This window comes from Xiphophorus maculatus, chromosome 14, assembly GCF_002775205.1.
Source record: "Xiphophorus maculatus strain JP 163 A chromosome 14, X_maculatus-5.0-male, whole genome shotgun sequence".
Lineage (NCBI taxonomy): Eukaryota > Metazoa > Chordata > Actinopteri > Cyprinodontiformes > Poeciliidae > Xiphophorus > Xiphophorus maculatus.
The window spans coordinates 20,484,396-20,491,506 of record NC_036456.1 but is presented as its reverse complement, the minus strand read 5'-3'; the positions used below and the strand labels follow the sequence as shown (position 1 = coordinate 20,491,506).

The window sequence follows — 7,111 nt, the reverse complement described above, 5'->3', positions numbered from 1 at the left end:
TATATTCATTTAGACCAAAAAGGAAAGTTATTAGTTATACTCTACAATTCAGAGTAGAATTCAATTTTTAACGAGATCCAAATTTTTTAAAGTTTTTGACCAACCTTAAAGTGTCTTCAGCTTGTGGAGCCGTTTCAGTGAAGTTAGCGATCATGGAGGGAAACTTGCTGCTGCTGTTCTGCTCGGTCAGAATGTTGCTGATGTCAGAAAAATCTGCTGTCATGTGATGAGCTGAAAAAAAATAAAATAAAATTAACAACCATGTTTGCAAAAAGAAGTGGCATTGTGTTTTCACTTAAGACTTATAAGATAGTTTCATGATTTTGGTTATGCCTGTAGAATTTAAACTGAGGTAACACTGAATAATGAATCGTTGGGTAAATAGTTTGAAAAAAGAAAAGATATTAAAGACCTGCTAACCTAAATGGCTGCAAATGCATCCATTGCTGAAAATGAATCAAACTCATGTAACTTAGTGTAATGTTTCACCTCTCTGCAACACTTTGAGTCACCAAGCTTTATTCTGCTATTTAAACCCTTGCTATTTGATCAGTTTGATTTTAGAAGGGGAACAATGACATTTTTTATATAACAGAAACATAAAATCTAGTCTTTTTACATCTTTAAGATGACTAGAACAAGACTCACTGTGAACACTGAGGGCGATGAGTTCAGCCAAAAGTAAAACATTCAGGATTCCCAAACAGACAGCCGCACGGAGGCAGAGCCTCTCTTTGGAGCTGCTCCAACCTTAACAAAAACCTCAACCTTAGCAAAATTGAATTCAATACATACTAAATTTCTCTGTAACTTTGTTCTTACCTGTGTGATTAGATGCAGTTTTTCCAACAGGTTCCATATTGACGTAAATTTCCTCCATCGTTTCAGACTCTGTTGGCTTTAAACATTGACTATAAAATCCACAGCAGTAGTGGAACTAAGTGGAAAACTGTGGGAAAGAGATGAGATGTCTGGTGTTCAACAAAACAAAAGGTAAACGTATTTTAGAGATAACAACCAAATAAAGAAATTCATGAACGCAGATTCAATATTAGTTTCTTAAATATCTTACACAACATAAAATTATTGAAGGTTTCAATAGTTTCATAAGTTCATATTTGCTGATTCGGTTCTGTATCAATGAATATTTATTTATCCTTTTTCTTCGTTTTCCTTCAGCTTGGTTAATCCTGCTCATAATAAACACATTACACTTTTCCATGGGTGAAAAAATAATTGACTCTTTCCATCTTTAAGATGACACAAAATTAAAAATAGCTTTAAATCACGGATAGAAGGATGAAAAAATACATCTGATGTTGCGATGTTCTTGCTTCATCTTGCTCCTGCGGATGGCTGTGTCCAAAAATATTTCCTAAAGATTAATAAATTGTTGGAGCAGATGACTGGTTCCCTCCTTGGTCATATTGGCCCAACAGTTTTACAGGTCTCGTTCTGTCCTGATAACTAGTCACAGCCTTGCTCTCGGTAAAAACAACTATCATCTTTGTATTTTGCTTTCTAAATCCTCTTTTAACCCTGTTTCTTGTCAAGTAGCAGAAACACTTACATTAAGAAACCACAGGTGTTGAACTGAAATCCTCCTTTATTCCAGAAAATGTAAAATCCCTGAATTGCATTATTACAAAACTTCTATAACCGTTGGATCGAATAATTATGGAATTGTACGTATTTATTCATATTTTAAAGATATGTACTTTTAGGACTGCCATCTAGTCAAAACAAGCTGCATGAGCTGGCTAGTACTGTCTAAACCTCAGTCACCATATCTTCTAAAACAGCCATCAGGCAGATCAACAGTTTGACAAACAGTTTGCTTTGTGAAGCACCGCCTCACTGGGAGGGAATCAAAAGGCTAACATGCCAATCAGGTGTAAGTTGGGCGGGTTAAAGTAAGAGAAACCCGATACTGCATTCAGAGCACGATGAAGACCAGCGAGCAAAACATTCACAGATGTAGTAGAATATCGGAGTTCAGGAGATACAGGATAGAAAATTTGACTGAATCAAGACATTGCCCAGAGGTTCAGACTGGGAAGCTAACTGGCAAATTGCTAACTAAGTATGTGGAACAGGAAAATAGGTCGTATTTACTTTAATTTATGCAAACCGATTGCCTCAAAAAGATTCAATTACTGCTACATATAAAAGACAAGTGTAGTTACACCGTGTGATTTTGGCAAACAATATTCTTAAACTCATCCAAAATATTATTCTCCATAAAACTTATTTTATTTTCTGCTTACAGCAGCAGCAGCAATATATTTGCTACATAGATTAAAGATTCATGGTCTCATTATTCGACATGGTTGTTCTGTTCAAAACCTTTTGGTTTGCTTGAGCAGAAATGGCGTAGTGTCTGGACATGTTAAAATGTTCAACTTTTACCACCCAAAATCCTCACTATTTTCAAATAGTTCACTTTTTTAATTTTATTTTAGTTGTTGCATGGACTCAACTTAAATAGATTAACTTATAAAGCATTTTTTTTTTATATCCAAATGTTCCTGCCATTTGTTTAAGATGAGTACAAACAACAAGTCGATGATAATTAAGTGATGTTCGCTTGAACTTTTTGTTTAAGTCTAATGTTTTATTTTACAGTGAGGAAGGCCGGAGTCTAGCTTTAGCAAATGGCTGAAGGCGTCTGATCCGCTTCAAACTCAGTACCTGTTTGCTCCAAGGCAAAACTTTGGTAAGGTTAAATTTAGTGGCTAAAGAAAGTCAGACGGTTCGTTCTCCAATGTGAGAAAATCCCTTGAGGTAGTCAAGTTTCTTGTTTGATCAGATCTTGTTAGTCAGTATGATTACTAATTAACGGTTGATTCTTTTGTGTCTAGATGCAATGTAATCATTCAATTCACAATTGAAGTTTTATTATGGGGATGCAGCAGATAAAATATTTCATAGTATATTTCACTGATTCCTTTCATACAGTCTAAACTCCCTGAAAAGGAAAAATGACCTTTCAGAGAAATATAATTTTGATTACTTTGAGTTTAATGATATTTTACTTAATCTGACTGATATGATCTTCTTTAACGCATACTGATGCTTCGCATTGATCATTTATAAGCTTATCAATTACAAGAGGTGTTGTACTGTTTGTTAGAGAACATTAGTGAACAGCATCATTAGGACCAAGGAGCAAAAGCTGCAGATCATTTTTAAGGTAACAAAACAATTCACCATGTTGGGAGCAACTCTTGGAGCATGGTTGTGTAGTGAGTATGTTTAATTTTTATTTTTAGGTAAAGTGTACCAATAGCAAACTTAGTCAATGTTATTATAAGTGGGGCTAGTTGTCAGAAGATGTAAGTAAGTCTCGGTGAGAGGGAGTATTTAAGAAAAAAAAACACAAATTCACTGATTTAATTGTTGGCTGATAGCCAGCATATATTTGAATTTGTGCAACAAACACCAAAAGAAAAAAATACTATATAAAAAAACGGAATGGTTATTCAGTTTGATAAATATTTACACATTGAATAAATCAATATAAATCCAGGGGAACCTCACCATGGCCTGTTTAGTCCCTGTCAGATATTCTTAAGAAGTACGTGTACAAATGAGGAACATTTCGTGAAATGTATTACTCTAGCAAGTGTTACAGAAAAAAAATCTATGAGTTTAAATGTATTTAAACCAAGATTTACTATTTTGGAGAAAACATGAAGCAGTGGGAAGATCAGTGTTGATTCAACAGCAAGAAAAAAAGAACAAAATCATTCACAATGATACCGGACCAAATTCTGGAAAAGTCTGGACAAATTCTTTAACTGCGGAAAGATAAAAGTTACATTTGAGCAGCCTCACGTAGGCCTGTTTACTGTCTGTCACATGTTCTTCAGAAGTACGTGTACAAATGAGGAACATTTACTGAGACGTATCACACTAGCAAGTGTTACAGAAAAAGAAAATCTATAAGAGTTTAAAATTTAAGCGATGAAGGAAATCACAAACTCATAGTAAGCGCTGACTAGTCGTGCTACCATAAAATAAAGCAGTAAAACAGTTAAAACTCTAGGCTTTCTGTAGAGGTATGTGTTCAGTCTTACGGGTGCGCACACACACACACACACACACACGCACACACACACACACACACACGCACACACGCCTCTGTCCACCCTTATGCCCTCTCCCGTTCCTGATACACAGCATTCAGGAAGATTGTCTAATACCTGATAATTGATGAGAATCACCCTGAAAGACACGGACAGATGGCAGGAACCCTTTTCCCGCGCAGATCCCGAGCTGATAATCGATGACGGTTTGAAAATCTGTTTTCCGGAGACATAGAGTTTCCTTGCAGGCCATCTGTGATGACCCTCAGGTCAAGAGAATCGCCTACCTAGGGGTTTTTTTTAGCCCGCCTCACACAGATGACAGGTGAGGCTTGTCCCGTATTCTGTCACAAACTCATAGTCAGCACGAGAGAGCCGGACACACACGCACAAACACCTAATGGTTTAGTGAGAAAAACCGGAGGTAACTACAACATTCTATTTAAATATACTATATTATTATATTATTCTCGATTATCTAACACTTATTGTTTTTCATACTTTCATTGTATTATTCTTAAAACTCATAATGTTTTTTCATACTTTAATTGTACTATTTTTAAAACACATAGTGGGAACAACAGTTGGCGTAACAGTTGTTTTTTTTTTTTTGGGGGGGGGGCGAATATTAATAGCAATTAATGATTAGGGTCATAAATCACTCATCCATCAAACTCCGATTAAATTTTGACAGAAGGGTGCCTATTACGTCTCTACCCACAGATAGCTTTGTGGTAAAGTTATCGGTTCTATCCGCAGATAGCTTTGTGGTAAAGTTATCGGTTCTATCCTCAGATAGCTTTGTGGTAAAGTTATCGGTTCTATCCTCAGATAGCTTTGTGGTAAAGTTATCGGTTCTACCCGCAGATAGCTTTGTGGTAAAGTTATCGGTTCTATCCACAGATAGCTTTGTGGTAAAGTTATCGGTTCTATCCGCAGATAGCTTTGTGGTAAAGTTATCGGTTCTACCCGCAGATAGCTTTGTGGTAAAGTTATCGGTTCTATCCACAGATAGCTTTGTGGTAAAGTTATCGGTTCTATCCGCAGATAGCTTTGTGGTAAAGTTATCGGTTCTACCCGCAGATAGCTTTGTGGTAAAGTTATCGGTTCTATCCACAGATAGCTTTGTGGTAAAGTTATCGGTTCTATCCGCAGATAGCTTTGTGGTAAAGTTATCGGTTCTACCCACAGATAGCTTTGTGGTAAAGTTATCGGTTCTATCCTCAGATAGCTTTGTGGTAAAGTTATCGGTTCTATCCGCAGATAGCTTTGTGGTAAAGTTATCGGTTCTACCCGCAGATAGCTTTGTGGTTAAGTTATCGGTTCTATCCGCAGATAGCTTTGTGGTAAAGTTATCGGTTCTATCCGCAGATAGCTTTGTGGTAAAGTTATAGGTTCTATCCGCAGATAGGTTTGTGGTAAAGTTATCGGTTCTATCCTCAGATAGCTTTGTGGTAAAGTTATCGGTTCTATCCGCAGATAGCTTTGTGGTAAAGTTATCGGTTCTATCCTCAGATAGCTTTGTGGTAAAGTTATCGGTTCTATCCTCAGATAGCTTTGTGGTAAAGTTATCGGTTCTACCCACAGATCGCTTTGTGGTAAAGTTATCGGTTCTACCCACAGATAGCTTTGTGGTAAAGTTATCGGTTCTATCCGCAGATAGGTTTGTGGTAAAGTTATCGGTTCTATCCTCAGATAGCTTTGCGGTAAAGTTATCGGTTCTACCCACAGATCGCTTTGTGGTAAAGTTATCGGTTCTACCCACAGATCGCTTTGTGGTAAAGTTATCGGTTCTACCCACAGATAGCTTTGCGGTAAAGTTATCGGTTCTACCCGCAGATCGCTTTGTGGTAAAGTTATCGGTTCTATCCGCAGATAGCTTTGTGGTAAAGTTATCGGTTCTATCCACAGATAGCTTTGCGGTAAAGTTATCGGTTCTACCCACAGATCGCTTTGTGGTAAAGTTATCGGTTCTACCCACAGATAGCTTTGCGGTAAAGTTATCGGTTCTACCCACAGATAGCTTTGTGGTAAAGTTATCGGTTCTATCCACAGATAGCTTTGCGGTAAAGTTATCGGTTCTACCCACAGATAGCTTTGCGGTAAAGTTATCGGTTCTATCCGCAGATAGGTTTGTGGTAAAGTTATCGGTTCTATCCTCAGATAGCTTTGCGGTAAAGTTATCGGTTCTATCCTCAGATAGCTTTGTGGTAAAGTTATCGGTTCTATCCTCAGATAGCTTTGTGGTAAAGTTATCGGTTCTATCCGCAGATAGCTTTGTGGTAAAGTTATCGGTTCTACCCACAGATAGCTTTGTGGTAAAGTTATCGGTTCTATCCTCAGATAGCTTTGTGGTAAAGTTATCGGTTCTATCCTCAGATAGCTTTGTGGTAAAGTTATCGGTTCTATCCGCAGATAGCTTTGTGGTAAAGTTATCGGTTCTACCCGCAGATAGCTTTGTGGTAAAGTTATCGGTTCTATCCGCAGATAGCTTTGTGGTAAAGTTATCGGTTCTACCCACAGATAGCTTTGTGGTAAAGTTATCGGTTCTATCCTCAGATAGCTTTGTGGTAAAGTTATCGGTTCTATCCTCAGATAGCTTTGTGGTAAAGTTATCGGTTCTATCCGCAGATAGCTTTGTGGTAAAGTTATCGGTTCTACCCGCAGATAGCTTTGTGGTAAAGTTATCGGTTCTATCCGCAGATAGCTTTGTGGTAAAGTTATCGGTTCTATCCGCAGATAGCTTTGTGGTAAAGTTATCGGTTCTATCCTCAGATAGCTTTGTGGTAAAGTTATCGGTTCTATCCTCAGATAGCTTTGCGGTAAAGTTATCGGTTCTATCCGCAGATAGCTTTGTGGTAAAGTTATCGGTTCTACCCACAGATAGCTTTGCGGTAAAGTTATCGGTTCTATCCGCAGATAGGTTTGTGGTAAAGTTATCGGTTCTATCCTCAGATAGCTTTGTGGTAAAGTTATCGGTTCTATCCGCAGATAGCTTTGTGGTAAAGTTATCGGTTCTATCC

The 7,111-nt window shown here is 37.6% G+C and overlaps 1 long non-coding RNA gene across 1 annotated transcript; it reads right to left on the bottom strand.

Moving 5' to 3' along the window:
- Positions 1 to 656: 656 nt before the first annotated feature.
- Positions 657 to 1,604, bottom strand: LOC111611239. Its single transcript, XR_002753948.1, has 3 exons — positions 1,571 to 1,604; positions 823 to 949; positions 657 to 750 (listed from the first exon to the last, which is right to left on the bottom strand). It is a non-coding gene; the product is annotated as an uncharacterized LOC111611239 (long non-coding RNA).
- Between the last annotated feature and the right edge of the window lie 5,507 nt (positions 1,605 to 7,111).